General features: G+C 43.1%; 1 long non-coding RNA gene across 3 annotated transcripts in view; it reads right to left on the reverse strand.

Moving 5' to 3' along the window:
* LOC309373820 overlaps window positions 1-14,577 on the reverse strand; it is a 256,704-nt gene extending 242,127 nt beyond the window's left edge. For all 3 annotated transcript variants that reach the window (XR_014170181.1, XR_014170182.1, XR_014170184.1), the window contains exon 1: window positions 14,500-14,577. This is a non-coding gene — a long non-coding RNA (uncharacterized lncRNA). The remainder of the gene's footprint in view (window positions 1-14,499) is intronic.
* Between the last annotated feature and the right edge of the window lie 858 nt (window positions 14,578-15,435).

A 15,435-nucleotide genomic window follows, 5' to 3' on the forward strand; every position in this document is an offset into this window, starting at 1 on the left:
GAAAGGCCGCAGCAAAGAAGCAAATTTCAGATGTACAAAATTCCCACAAAATGGAATTTGCAGGAATCTGCAAGTCCATTGGGAAATATTGTGCTAAATTTCAGATAAGGTTGAAGCCAGCCACATTTAATCTATAATACTGCATATGAATGTTGTTTCTCCAGGTCTGTAGGGCTATTTGGCAATCATTGTAGCAATTCTAAGCAACATCAAAGCTGGAAGATGAGAAATTTGGAGGATTCTATCAACAGCAACAACACTGTCAATTGTGATACCAGCATCACACTGGTTTTTCTCCTCTGTGTCTCAAACAGTCATAGTGTAATCCCTTCTAATGGAAGCCAGTAGCAAAATTCCTATTGAATTTGTAAATGCAAAGGCTTTCTGCAGTAAACCTGCACTTTGGTTCTTAACTGGACTGAGGAGTTGACATAACTGGTAGGTATGCTAGGTAATCATTATTTGTATTTAAACAATTCATATCCATTAAACTATAAAATCAGATTTCTATAAAAATGGCTGCTGATTATATATATATATATAGTCTTCAATAGGTGGTAGAAATCCAACAGGCATAATCTTCTTTATCTTTCATTTCCCTGACCTTCACTTTATGCTATATGACATAAATACAAACAGTTCTACTCAGCCACAATTTTTTTCTGGTTGACCTTGTGCCAGTGCCTATCTCTCAACCTAGCCTACCTTACAAAGTTCTTAAGAAGATACAGTTGGAGACACCATCCTGAGCAACTTTGAAAAAAAAGTTGGAATGAACATGTAATGGATAATAATAATAATAATAATAATAATAATAATAATAATAATAATTGTCCAGTGGCACCTTAGAGACCAACTAAGTTTGTTCTGGGTATAAGCTTTCGTGTGAATGCACAAAACAAACGTTAGTTGGTCTCTAAGGTGCCACTGGACAATTTTTTATTTTCATTTTTACTGCGTCAGACAAACACGTCTACCTACCTGAATATAATGGATTAATGATGAAAGTTCAAGGACACTAGATCAATTCATGTGCACCTGAAACAATGTGGTTGCCATCAAGAACATCATTGCATCCATGAGATTGGAACTACATTCTGCTGCAGGAGTAATTCAACCTGTCCCTCGGTGGGTTGCAGAATAAGTATCTGAACCGATCCCATAAGCACTGGTGGGATATATATGGGATCAGTTATCCTCCTGAATGCAAGGCACTGGTTTTATCTGTCTTTAGTTTTGGAAAAGACACGACCATTGCAGTAAACAACCACTGTGCATCACAGAATTTCGATGTACAGTCTATTCGATTATTTTATTTTTATTTAAGCATTTGTACATCGTGTTTATTTATTTGATCAATTTGCATACCACCCTTCATAGATCTGAGGTTGGTTCACAGCACCCAATAACTTAACATTATCTGAGCAGTCAGCAAAATAATATACAAGCAAAACCAGTAAGCAAATAATTACAACGAAAGGTGAGGAAGTTGCAGTAGAAAATACAGTGGTACCTCGGGTTACATACGCTTCAGGTTACAGACTCCGCTAACCCAGAAATAGTGCTTCAGGTTAAGAACTTTGCCTCAGGATGAGAACAGAAATTGTGCTCCGGTGGCGCGGCAGCAGGAGGAGGCCCCATAGGCTAAAGTGGTGCTTCAGGTTAAGAACAGTTTCAGGTTAAGTACGGACCTCCGGAATGAATTAAGTACTTAACCTGAGGTACCACTGTAATATAAAATGACAAAAAAGTTCTAAAGGCAGGGCTTTTTTCAGCTGGAACTCGCCAGAACTTAGTTTCAGAATCTCTTAGGTGGGCGGATTTGCCAATATAAGAGAACAAGGCGGGCATTCATGGTGATTTCCAGCACCTCTTTTTCTAGAAAAAATAGCACTGACTAAATGGTGAATAAAAAATATTGAGGAGGGAAGCTTGGACGCCCAAAGAACCATTATTAAGTGTCTGATGAGCCTTTCTGAAGAGGACATTCAGTAACTGAAGTGTGAACATTAAAAAGGCCCTCTCTCGAATAGGAATGGGGGGAGAAATTCAAGTAAGTTTGCATGTAAAAGCAAGCCTACCAACTTTTCACACTCTGGAACAATAGGAGGACTGAAACGCAGCCATCCTTCAAAATTCACGGCTCTGGATTTTGCAATGCAGCTCTTCTGCCAAGTAACACATGCCAAAAATACTTAAGCTGTGGAAAATAACATGCAGAAATGCACTATCCCAGTGGCGTAGCGTGGGTTATCAGCACCCGGGGCAAGGCAAGTAATTTGCACCCCCTAAATCATGGATTTGTGCCCCCTAACCCGTGGATTTCCCTAACCCCCAGATGTTGCGCCCGGTGCGGCCGGCCCCCCTGCACCCCCCACGCTACGCCACTGCACTATCCTGAGGAAAGTGCTCTGCAAAAAAAATGTACCGTAGACAAAATTGCTGACAAAAATGTGTTTATTAGGATATAATTGCACTAAAATGCTGGTGAATTCTCACACCATTTTTTATTAGGAAAAAATAGCACCTCATCTCATTTGGGGGGGGGGGGGCTCTGAGGAGAGGCCACTAAAGATGCCCTCAGGGTTTAGGGTGGGTATATATATAGGCCACACCTATATAGGATATTGTCAGGGCCACCCAAGGTCCCAGCTCACAAGAGACCAAAGTCCAGTCCAGCTTATATACAGAAGCTTTTATTGAAGAACATTGTTAGCTTCACATCCGAGGCGCGTGGCCCTACGTCTGTTAGGCTTAGACCGCTGAAGTCCCCTCTGAATCAGTCCCGCCTCTACACCAGTTTAAGAGGCTTGTGCTGGACCACCTCTTCCTCTCCTTCCTTTTCCGCAGGGTCTTTCTGCCCCCCTGGGTTCCCTCCCTCCGGGATTCCCCAGAGGCTGAATCCTCTGACGCCTGTTCCCCCCTCCTTCGTGCTTTGGGACCAGGCTCCTCCCCCGGGCTCTCCTCACTTCCGCGCGCCTCCACATCTGAACTTGGCGCGCGTACGCTGCTTCTGACTTTCCTTTCGACAGTTACACTGCTCCCGGTACTACTCTCCGCCCCTTCCGGCAGGACGTCTTGCCCCGATCTCCTTCCCCTCTCTGCTTCCTGCTCTGCTCCGTCTGACACACTGGTAGCTCCACCCCCTTCACTCCGTTCCGGCGGAGAAGCCGGTCCCGATCTCCAACTCCCACTGGGGGTTCCCCCACCGCTGCCCTGCTCCTGACTACTTCCCCCTTGGGCTCCCCTTCACCTGACCAGGGGGGCTCCCTTTTGGGAATCCTCCGATTCACTGGAAGGACTCATGGACAACCTCGGGTCATTGTCATCCTCTTCCTCGTTGCCCTGGGATTCTTCCCCCTCGCTCTCAGTCTCCTCCCTCATCTGCGCCTCTCTCTCTGAACCCCTGACAGATATATATAAACACACACACACACACATTTCCGAGCACAATTCAAAGTGTTGGTGCTGACCTTTAAAGCTCTAAATGGCCTCCGTCCAGTATAACTGAAAGGGCATCTCCACCCCCGTCGTTCTGCCCAGACACTGAGAGCCAGCACTGAGGGCCTTCTGGAGGTTCCCTCATTGCAAGAAGTGAAGCTACAGGGAACCAGGCAGAGGGCCTTCTCGGTAATGGTGCCCACCCTATGGAACACCCTCCTATCAGATGTCAAGGTGATAAACAACTACAGTGGTACCTCGGGTTACATACGCTTCAGGTTACATACGCTTCAGGTTACAGACTCCGCTAACCCAGAAATAGTGCTTCAGGTTAAGAACTTTGCTTCAGGATGAGAACAGAAATCGTGCTCTGGTGGTGGGGCGGCAGCAGGAGGCCCCATCAGCTAAAGTGGTGCTTCAGGTTAAGAACAGTTTCAGGTTAAGAACAGACCTCCGGAATGAATTAAGTACTTAACCTGTGGTACTACTGTATCTGACTTTTAGAAGACATCTGAAGGCAGCCCTGCTTAGGGAAGTTTTTAATGTTTGGTGTTTCATCGTGTTTTTTATATTCTGTTAGGAGCTACCAGAGTGGATGGGGAAACCCAGCCAGATGGGCATGGCATAATAAATATTATTATTTGTTAGGGAACTGCCATCAGAGCCAGAGGCGGACGGAAGGCTCCAGAGGGATGCCGGAGTAGGGAGAGAGGCAGCCCATCTGCTGGGGAAGGAAATCACCGTAACACCAGTGGAGAAGGGGGGCAGATGGGGGAATCAGAGAGGAGGCTCCAGGACTCCTCGCCGGAGACCAGCGGGGAGAGCACAGGTACTCCGCTGCCCACACCCTCCCTGCGCAGAAGACTTCTGCGCAGGGAGAGTAGGAGGAGACTTGGCATCAAAGAACTTCTTTGCTGGAAGAAGTTCAAGAAACGCCCACTGACGGATTCTGCCAGCGACTGAGACAGCCACAGGTGAGAGGCTGTCCAGACAGAAATGGTTCAACCAGGTAACCTAGCCAGGAGTGGCGACAACTTACGTACGAGCAACCCCTAGAACCATTACATTATTATTATTATTATTATTATTATTATTATTATTATTATTATTATTATTTTATACCTTACTTGCCATGGGATTGTGATCAATGAAGTTTTCCATTGGGGGAGGAGTGACTTTTTTAGATTTTGCATCATAGCTCATACTTTGCATTCGTTAAGGTTCGATTTCAATGATTAACATCTCAATTTAAAGGTTCTTGGCTAACAAGGCTTTTCTGGAAAAGACCTTTGCATTTGACCATCCTCCACAATCCCAAACCCTAGATGGACTCATGGTATGGCTCAGTTTAAGGCAGTTTTGTGTGTTTTCTATCCAAACCTCCCATTTATTTATTTATTTATTTTTAAAAAGCATGCTTTTTCTTTGTGAGGTAGCGAAAACACTCACAGTGACTGAACAGCATTTAATTCTTTTTTTAAAAAAAGTATCTGCTGGCACTTAATGCTGTTATATTTTCACACTCTTATCGCAAGCTGCTATGGCTTATGGAGACAATATTCACATCCCATGGGAGGCCATGCAAAATTCTACATGATATCTAAAGATTTCTTTAGAGTTGCTCATTTTTCTGCAGTAGTAAATTCACCAGCCAAGATATCCAACAGGAAAGAAGATGACATCAAGAGCAAAACAGCTCCGCGAGAGAATTTAATGTCACAATAATTACATGGTACATAGTGGAGGCCACACGACGATTAGGAATCCTAGCAGAGCTAATTAAGCAAGTCAAAATCTCTGCTTAAAGTAGTTTAATGTGCAAGATCACATGGCTTCTGGATCGCTAAGTACCATGAGGAATGCCCACTTGCAACAGAATTGGAAAACAAAAAGTGATCTTAGGCACGGTATGCCATTGGGTTGCACATACAGAGCACCCCCTGACACATGCACATCAAAACCTCCCAGCTCTTTGACAACAGTGCTGCCAGCATCTGACCTGTAATACCATTAGAAGCTGGTTTTCTGTGCTCTGACCCTGGAAAGGCTTTCTCCGAACTCGCTGCCATTTGGTAAAGAAGCAACAGCAGCAAAACACTCCTTTAAAATCCCCTGCACTGCTTCATTTGTTGTGTATAGGCTTCACACAATAAATATCACGAGGCCTGGGGGTAATGTTATTTGGAGACCAAAGAAAAAGAGCTGAATGAACAAATACAACAGGACAGCCCTACAGGTAGTAGCAGCTGGCACACATATTAGCTTGCATCAGGGGCTGAACCATCAGAAAGTTGTCTTGGAAGGATATAGCAACCTCTTGGCTTTAACAAAAGGCCTCCGTATATTTGTTGTTCAATTCACCAATCATTTCTATTCTTTATTTACTGAACTTATATACTGTCTTTCTGCCACCCAAGGCATTTTGGGTGGCTTACAGTAAGTACCACCCACTCTTCTGTTTTGGATTCTGTAGACGTGGAGCTCGAATTTCATGGCCCATTCTTAGAGAACCCACTATGGGGGGGGGTACTATATGTGGCCACAGTGACATACACTGGGACCTCGGGTTACAGACACTTCAGCTTACAGGTGCTTCAAGTTACAGACTCCACTAACCCAGAAATAGTACCTCGGGTTAAGAACTTTGCTTCAGGATGAGAACAGAAATCGCACAGCTGTGGCATGGTGGCAGCGGGAGGCCCCATTAGCTAAAGAGGTGCTTCAGGTTAAGAACAGTTTCAGGTTAAGAACAGACCTCCAGAATGAATTCTTAACCCGAGGTACCACTGTACTTGGGAACTGTGGCACGCTGTGCAAGGCCAAAATTTGGTGTGCATGAACCCACCCACCATTGTTCTTCTGTTGCAAAGGCAGGTAAGGAGGTGCCCAGCTTTGGGAAGGAGGCACAAAGGCTCTGACAGGGTCCTAGAGCCCTCCCATCACCTCCCCAAAGCTGAGAATGTGCTAACTATGCTATGGGAAGGAGGCAGGAGGAATCTAGGGTGCTGTCAGGGTCCTCCTGCCTGCATCCCCAAACAAGTGTTTACTAGGGTTTGGGAAAGAGGTTGGAGGACTCTAGGACCTTTTCAAAGCCTCACATCTGTATCTCAAAGCTCAGTGTCTCACTTACCAGACTTTGAAGAAGAGAAGAAGAGTTTGGATTTGATATCCTGCTTTATCACTACCTGAAGGAGACTCAAAGCGGCTAACATTATCCTTTCCCTTCCTCCCCCACAACAAACACTCTGTGAGGTGAGTGGGGCTTAGAGACTTCAAAGAAGTGAAGTACCAGCTGAATCAGTAGCACTGTTGTCACTACTCAGAAACCACAGGTATGGGCCTAATTCTGAGTCAGCAGTCAGAAACCATTAAAATCTAAGTGTCAGGGACCATGCTGAGGAGGGTTGCACTGAGGAGGAATGGTGGGAGCCTCCCCCTACTCCTGCTCCTGCATCTTCCCAGAAGCAGGAGGAAGTATAGATTTGGAACAGTGGTTTGCAAAGGGACATAGTTCTGAAGGCAGAAGCTGGGAAGTACTGGATAGGGAACAGCTAGAAGAAGAAACACTGGAAGAGAGAGAGAGTTAACAGATTCAGTGTCTCTGGACAGCATTCCACTCAGCCCAAGGTCAAGAAGAGCTCAGAAAGTGTCAGAAAAAGAAAGCACAAAAAGGTACAAGCTCATTTTACAAGATGTAGGAGTGACATAGATTAATAGGGATAGAAGGGGGTGTAATCCTTAATTGGGAGCACCGCCATTTCTAGGAGATATGTTCTTTGTTCTCTCGCTGTGATTATTAAAGTTTCTAACTGCTAAGGCATTCCTTTCTTTGATCTTCTTATCTACTTCTTATCTACTGCCACGGGGGGAGGAAGCCGATTTCCTGAAGCCTGACACTAAGACACCTAAACCAGGACCCCCAGAAACTGTGACTATACCAGGAGATGTCTACACAAACACAAAAGACATCTCCTTTCATCCAGGCAAGAGACATTATCATGGTTCAAGAATTTGTTTCAGCTAGGCAAAAGCACTTGAAGAGCACTGGAGCAGGGCGAGTGAGGGGTGCAGCCTGAGCAGGGGGTGTTGCCAAATGAGAAATTTTGGGGGGAGAAGAGGAGAGATAAAGACACTCGGAGGGCTGAGCTTCCTTGATTCTTTTTTTTAAGGCAAGCCAACCCTCAACCCAAACCTGAAAATTTCTAAGAAATTCACCCCCACAATGTTCCCCCACCCACAACAAATCCAGACAAATTTGTGTGCAGCGCTAGTTCTGCATGAGATGATAGGAAGCCATTCGTCCATCTCACTTGGTATTGTCTACACAAAGTAACCTCATTTTCCTGGGCTCTTAAAATCCTTGCCCCACCCAACCTGGAGACTACAGGGATCAAACCTGGACCTTCTGCAGGCAGAGTAGGTGCTCTGTCACTGAGCTGCGGTCCTCTCCTTTTGCCATTCTCAGATTTCTGCTTCTTGATCTTTGTGTGATCAAACTGCTCGCACATTGGCAAAGCTAAGTAGGGTCTAGTATGGTTTTATATTGGAAGGGGAACCACATGCTGAGATTCCTGCATTGCAGGAGGTTGGATTAGATGACCCTTGGTGTCCCAACTCTACAATTCTATGACGCCAGGACACGTGCTGCCTTTCAGATCCTTGCTCTAATTGTTTACTCCACTTCCTATTGACCCACTTCCTACAAACTCCATTTCTGGTGCTCATGTTTGCCAAGATTCCATGAATACTTTAAAAGTAAATAATGTGTGTGTGTGTGTGTGTGTGCATGTGTATTAATGGAGCTTCACGTACCTTCTTTCATATATTGACTTGTGATGGGTGAAAATACATCCAGCAGAGGAGAGCTTTCTGTGTGTGCTTGCATTTGCGAATTCAGATGTGGCCTATAGGCATCTCTCTTCTCTAAATTAGCCGGTGCACTGTATGCCTGTTACTTTCAGGACTGCCAAAACACAGTAAGTCTTCCACCACCAGAAAACTCATTACACTGTATCAGAGAACAATGTAGTCATCCTCAAGCAAGGAGCATTACAATGAGAAGCAAAGAGCTGAAGAGGCAAAAGATAAACACAGAAAAGAAGAATGTAGCAATTTTAATTAACGGAACAGCATGGCTTAGACAACTTGGTAACGATGAGCGAATTAGACTGCTTTGCACGTGCACACACACACACACACATGGGTTAGTCTAAAATCGAATGCAAAGATGATTTTTGAACCAAAGAGAGCCAAAGGCTGGGAATGAGTTTGAGCAAACTGTAGGAAAGGAAGACAGGGGACATTGACATAAAAATTGCAAGCACATTTTAGCCATTCCTGCTAATTATTGGGAAAGATTACAGCCGCTGGGCTACATGAGGGAAGGAATCTGACATAATGTATCACTGTTTGACAGCACTGTCTTAATTGAAATACCCCACTCAGAAAGCCTATGTCTGCATTGGAACAACTATGGGGAAATGAAGATCAGTAGGGAAAACACCCCATGCAGCAGAAAATTGAATTGATTTTTGATATTTTTTTTGCTTCAAAAGAGATTATGCTTAAATCTATTTAGATAAGTTTAGACATAAGGGAAAACACTCTTAAAGGGATCTTAAAATATGGCAGTGATAAACTCAGGAGCACTTCTTTGGTTCTTCAACTTAATTTGCACAAATTTGCGTATTGGAGACACAATTGTACACATGACTGCTTAAAAGCAAGCCTCATTGTGTTCAATGGGACTCTCAAGCCAGTGGTTACAGGCACAAAGCCTGAGAATGTGTACTGAGTCAGGGGAGAGTTTGGTAAAGTGGTCATTGATGCTAACGATGCAATTAGCATAACAGAGCTTGTTGTGATGAAAAACAGCCTCATGTTAAGTTATTTAAGTGATAAATAATAATTAATTTGCTTGTTTTATAGCGATTTGAGAATTTTGGTGGCAATAATGATGGCTAACCTGTTGTTCTTACAATACTTTTAGAATGCTGGTAGTGGGGTGAGAGGAGCCAGTAAAGTTACCAAACATATTCTCTTTGCTTAGAGTACTCTTTACAAACACCTTCGCTTTTACAGTCTTCTTCAGTAGACACTGGCTCAATATTGTGTTCAGTCTCTCCAGATCCAAGTCTTTCCCTTTCCTTTTCTTTGTCTACATAGTTTCTGTCTCTATGACAACCTGTAGTTGTTGCCATCTCTTTGTACCTTTTTCTGCAGATTGTCTGATAGAAGACAAAACAGCTGCCCCATCAATTAGCTCCAGGAACATTTGTTCATTGGCCTAATTGCATACAGAAGGGCCGTTTCTCAGTGGCAGAACATCTGATTTGGCAGGAATAAGGTCTAGGTTCAATCTCTGATCTCTCCAGGTAGGTCCAGGAGAGACCCTTGCTGAAAACCCCAGCTCCTAATTTGAAGTAAGGCAGCATCCCACACTTGTGTGTTTAAATTGGCAGTATTTTTTTTTAAGTCACTCTTGGTTGGTAAATTTATAGCACACCAACAACACGTATAGCTTGAAGTAGCAATTTCTTAGACAAATGGAGTCAATCACCCCACTACCAAGAGCATACAAGGCGTACACAAGGTTTTGCTTCGGGTATGTGAAAACAATGCATCTGTCCCTCCCAAAATGAGGTGTCAGGCCATCATCAAAAGTGACTTCATAAAATGTTCTGGATGGAGGGGTAAGATTATTTTAGTTCAGCATTCTTTTAATTTTTTACTTTTTTGGCATTTAGATATATACTCAGATAATGTTTATCAAAAATACATGTTTAAATATGCATATTATTTTATTTTTTTAAAAAAATATTTCTTAAAGTTTTCAATAATAATACAATAAAAATAAAAAATAAAAATATGCATTTTATCTCAGTGGATGCATTTTTTAAAAAAAAAATCATGGTAAAACACACATTTATATGCATTTTGATATTATTTTTGAAGCAGGAAAGGTATTCTAAAATTTGGAGAAGTGTGAAATGCAAAACATCATTTGGAAACTTGTTGATCACCTCTCCTACTGGGCAGCTATCTTTCCACAAGGTCCAACATCAATGCCGAAATCCAGCATCGTCTGAGCTCTGCGAGTGCAGCTTTCTCCCAGCCGAGCGCAGAGTGTTTGAGGACCAGGACATTCACAGGGAAACCAAAATGCTTTTTACAAAGCTATTGTGCTATCAACTTTACTGTACCCTTTCTGCAGGTTGGTGCTTGCTCTAAAAACACAGGTTTTCCTGGGGAAAGCAGCAGGACAAAAACAAACAAAAACTATCAGACTCTGAGCTTTAAAGTGTGGACCTGTGCCTGAAAAGTGCGATCTGGATGAGCCCGTAACTCTATCTTGAGGGGAAATGTAGATGTTTCATTTGTGAGTGTTATGAAAAGATTTTGACTATGGGAACCATATTGCCTCTGGATATATATTTAACAATTTGCACTCTGATATTCCCTGATGTCTACAGGGTAGATGAAGATGGTACACTTTTGTGAGACAGTCCGTAAATACACAGGGAAAGGAAATCCTTTCTTCAAAGAAGATGCACTCTGAATTGGAATCACGTAGAAAGGATGGGTTGGGGAACAGAAGGTAGAGTGGCTCAGTTCACAGCAGATCTGAGAATACGTCTAAGCTCAAAGAGAATAGAATGAGTCCCTTGATTATTTCATATGGAGTCCTTGGGTATCAAAGGGAAGGGTGTGTATTCTATTCATTTAATGATAGGGGCATTTTCTATACAGAGGTCTCATATCTGACTGGTGAAGGGGGAGCTCTATCACAAAATCTCTCTCTCTCTGTGTGTGTGTGTGTGTGTGTGTGTGCAAGGGGAAGAAAACAATGTAATTTGAATATTGGCACAGTAATCCTAAAAATATGGGCACACTGAATGATAGATGGCAGCCCTTACATAATGACAGATTGCTTATTGGTACTAATACTAACCTAGCAGCTTTCTGTTTTAACTCCAACTTACTGGAATTGACATTTCTTATTTCATGTAGGAAAATTATTTCCTCCCTCATCTCTGTAATGCCTCAAATCTTCCTGTTTATCTGTTCAGCCTAATAAGAACTGCCTTAGTGGAACAGGAGAACAATTCATGGATTGCTGATCGAGTCTAAAAGCTATTTCAGACATGCATGTTGTGCATCGTATGTGTTTTTGACACACTGTTATTCTGCAGTTTACAACCTCCAGCTAAGTGTGTGAATGGACTCTACTGGAAAAAAGGAGATGGATCCAGACTAACATGCATCTGCACTATACATTGAAAGCAGTATAATGCTCCTTGAAACACTAATGCTCTCCTTGGTTCCCCCTTCTAAAAATGGTCCATTTTAGAGCCAGTTACCTGTTGAATCTCTGGCCAGTCTCACTAAATTCACTTTTACTGAACTGCGTTTTCAAGCTATACCATCCACCGTCCTGGACGGACGATGCCATACAAAGGTACAGGGTACCATACAAACACAGATTCTGTATATGTTGGCAACCACAGTTGGAAGACATATTGCACTATTTACTATTTTGCCCACTATACATGGGACCTAGGAGGCAATTTCTTACCTTACCATCCGTACAGGAAAGATGTTTATCCCTGGCATAGAAGGTCCTATGGCTTCTTAGCAATGTAAACACTTCAATGACTCACAAAGTCACCCTTTTTGCTGTGGCGGCCAAAAAGATCAGAAAGAAGACCCTGGACAATACAACAGTGAACTGTAAGGGAGACATAGAGATATAAATAGAGACTGTTATTTGTGGTGTGGCACCCCTTTTGCTTGTATTTAGTTTTGATTCAGATTTATCACTACCAATGGCTAGTACAATAAAGTTATTTGGATGTGCTTAGGGGAAAATCTGTGATGGTGTATAGGTGGAACACTATATGGCTGTAGTGTGGCACACTACAAGCAATCGGAGGCATATTTCATCTATGGATGCTTTCCGTATCCACCATCATCCCTTTCGTCCTCGCTGTGATGAGCCATTTTCCTGGTGTTTTGAAAGCAAGCTTAGAAGATTTCACTTTACATTCCCTCCCATATCGATCAATTTGTAAATTTATGAACAATTTCATGCTCCATTATTACAGAACCTTGGGTGGATTAGGAGCACTTTAAAGACCTTAAAAACCCAAGATGGAATCGTGACAAATGCAACAGCTCATGACCATAGAGCCTAGAAATGGGCAGGAGAATAATGGAGACCCGCTAGACAGTAGAGATTTAGCAGGGTTGGGGAGCACAGAGGGAGATTAGAAAAGCTTATTTTCAAGCATCCTCATTTCTGGAAAATATTATGTTAGAGCTCTTCTCTTAGTCTGACCCAGCTGTCAGAGAAGATGGGCTTCTGAATTAAAATATTTCTAAATACAAACAAGTATTGGGTATATTGAGTAGCTTGGAAATGCTTGCTAATTTATTAATCCCCTCCTATTTTTCATAGTCCTCAAGCTTGCTGTTTTCCTATCAAAATACTGAAAATCCTCTCAAATCGTAAACTTGGTCTGTCACAACCACAGTCTCTATGTGAAATAATATACAAATGACTTGATGTTTCTTATTTTAAAAAACCCCAGACACACACACATAAAATGAATAAATTTTCCCCATATGTATTTTATCTGTCACTGTGAAATGAAGGAACCTGTTCCATATGCAGAGTCTAGGATGACAGGAATAACCAATCAGATTTAGACTGCACTTTTCCATTTCTCAACAATGGTCACAGTTAAGGCCTCAGTGAATAGCTTTGATTAATAACATTCTCTATATTGTATCATTTCCTGCACAGTACCTCATCAAAATGAATAACTTCAGAAGGCAGCTCAGAAAGAATTTCAGGTTTAGAGAGAGAGAGAGAGAGAGAGAGAGAGAGAAATCTATCACCGAAGATCAGCTTTGATTTATTTTCTTAATGATGAGTCATTCAGCATGATGCTGACCAAGAACTGGAAACTATGGGTAAAACTAGCAGTCATGTGTCTTCAAAAGGTTAAAAGCAGCTGAGGAGATGCTATCCATTTTGGGACTGCAGCAGGGGGTCCCTGCAGCTGTTTCTTGAAACTCTGTTCCTCCCCAAGCACAAAGAAGATTTGATTGGGAACATGGCGGGTTCAAAGGGTGAATGGCTTCTCCCTGCTACCCCAGCCCAGCTGCTGTTTGTTACAATTATACAACCACTCATTGTGTGGTCATCCTCACATTTAGTTTGGCCCTATAAATAAACCCTTAAAAACTGAAACTATGCAGATACTGCAAGTCAGGCCAGACACAACCTTGCAACACTTCCAGAAAGATTTAATGATTGCCTGTGATGAGTCTCAGAGGGAAGAGTGTCCCATCAGAGGTGGACTTAGATGTCAGGGACTGGTCAGAAGAGAAACGGTGGAGACCACCTCCCCATCCTGACCCTTCCAGGGAGAAGGAAGAGGAAGACAGTATAGATTTACAACAGGGGTTTGAGGGAGGTAGCAGCTCAGAGGCAGATGAGGGGGAAAGTTGGGAAATCATGGGAGAGCATTCCAGACCCACCATCTCCCAGAACCCAGCAAGCCTTAAAAGTAGGAGAGCAAAGAGCTCCAAGACAGAGGGCACTTAGTGGCACGCATAGAAGAAGTGATGAGGTTGACGAATGAGGAAGTAGGAGAGATTGGTGGTGGAGATTCACTCAGGACAATGCCATTATCCAAGAGGCTGGGTCCTATAGCCTCTCTCTGTAAAGTTTGAAATAAAAAAGGGCTGTATGAAACTTTTCCTTGTCTTTATAGTATTCTGGGCAACCAGCCAGGAGCCACTAACAGCACCCTGACAGCAGAGAGCAATAGCCATTCAAATTACATACCTTCCAACCTTTCTTGAGAAAGGAAATGTGGTTGTATGAATCCGTCCCAAAGTCACACATAAAGTTGATTAGTTGATGGGTACAGGGTTTGCTAATGTATATCTATTGGCCTCAACTTGGTGGGTTACAAACTGGCAAACCAATCAAAAACTTTTTCCCAATAGTAAAAGTTAATATATCCTCAAAATAAAACTATTCATCACCTATTATGGAGATCCATCTTGACAGGGCTGAGATGCAGTCTGACTGTTAACTGTTTCTGGCTTTAGCAAGACTTAAAGCAGAGCCTCTTTATGACATCACACATGGCATATTTGCATTTAACCTAGACTATCTCCATGCCAACAGCAATGGCCAGTAAACTTCTGCAACCAAGTAACCATCAGCCTGACTACCCAGTGGTTTCTGTTTAGACTATTGGATGTTTATTTTTTGCTCTCATGATCAAAACCTGAAGAAGAGCTGTGTATAATCTGAAAACCTTCTTCCACTGTTAAAGTAAGCTAATTGTCAGGGACTGGGCAGCCAGGAGCTGCTGATAGCATCCTGACATTAAGGGAGTGTGACCAGTTCACTCACATGGGGCATGGAGCCTATGGGATGGTGCAGGAGATGCCACAATTATGATTTAAAATGGAGCAGAAGTGGGGGGGAGCAAATTTTGGAATCACACAGGGCACTGCTGAAATTTGAGCCCCAAAGTCAGCCACTGGCTCAATAACAGCCATGAAGAAAGAATCTCTGCATGCCCTTGTTTCAGGCATAGGTATAATAATCTCATGGACACTTGTAGCAGACTTCAGGTCTGATTCATACCATATTAATGGAAAGGTGCAGCTGCTTCTACAGTTTTCCCATTACAGGGTGAATCAGTGATGCAGTTATCCCACACCAGGGCACCAACTACTAGGTGACTACAGCCCCCTGAAAAATATATTTGATGGGGCAGAGCCACTCCCCCCCCCCAGTAGATGAGCAGCTACTGCTGCCACTGCCATGAGGTATTTCGGGGCTGCTGGTGCCAGCACAAGGCCTACTCGAATGTCAACGGTGCCACAAAGACTGGCAGGCTGCTGGCAGGCCTGCAAGGCTGCTATCACCATCTGTAAGCCAGTGTGCTGGAGTTGTGCTTCTGGAAG

This window comes from Podarcis melisellensis (genome assembly GCF_964234715.1).
Source record: "Podarcis melisellensis genome assembly, chromosome: 7".
Taxonomy (NCBI): domain Eukaryota; kingdom Metazoa; phylum Chordata; class Lepidosauria; order Squamata; family Lacertidae; genus Podarcis; species Podarcis melisellensis.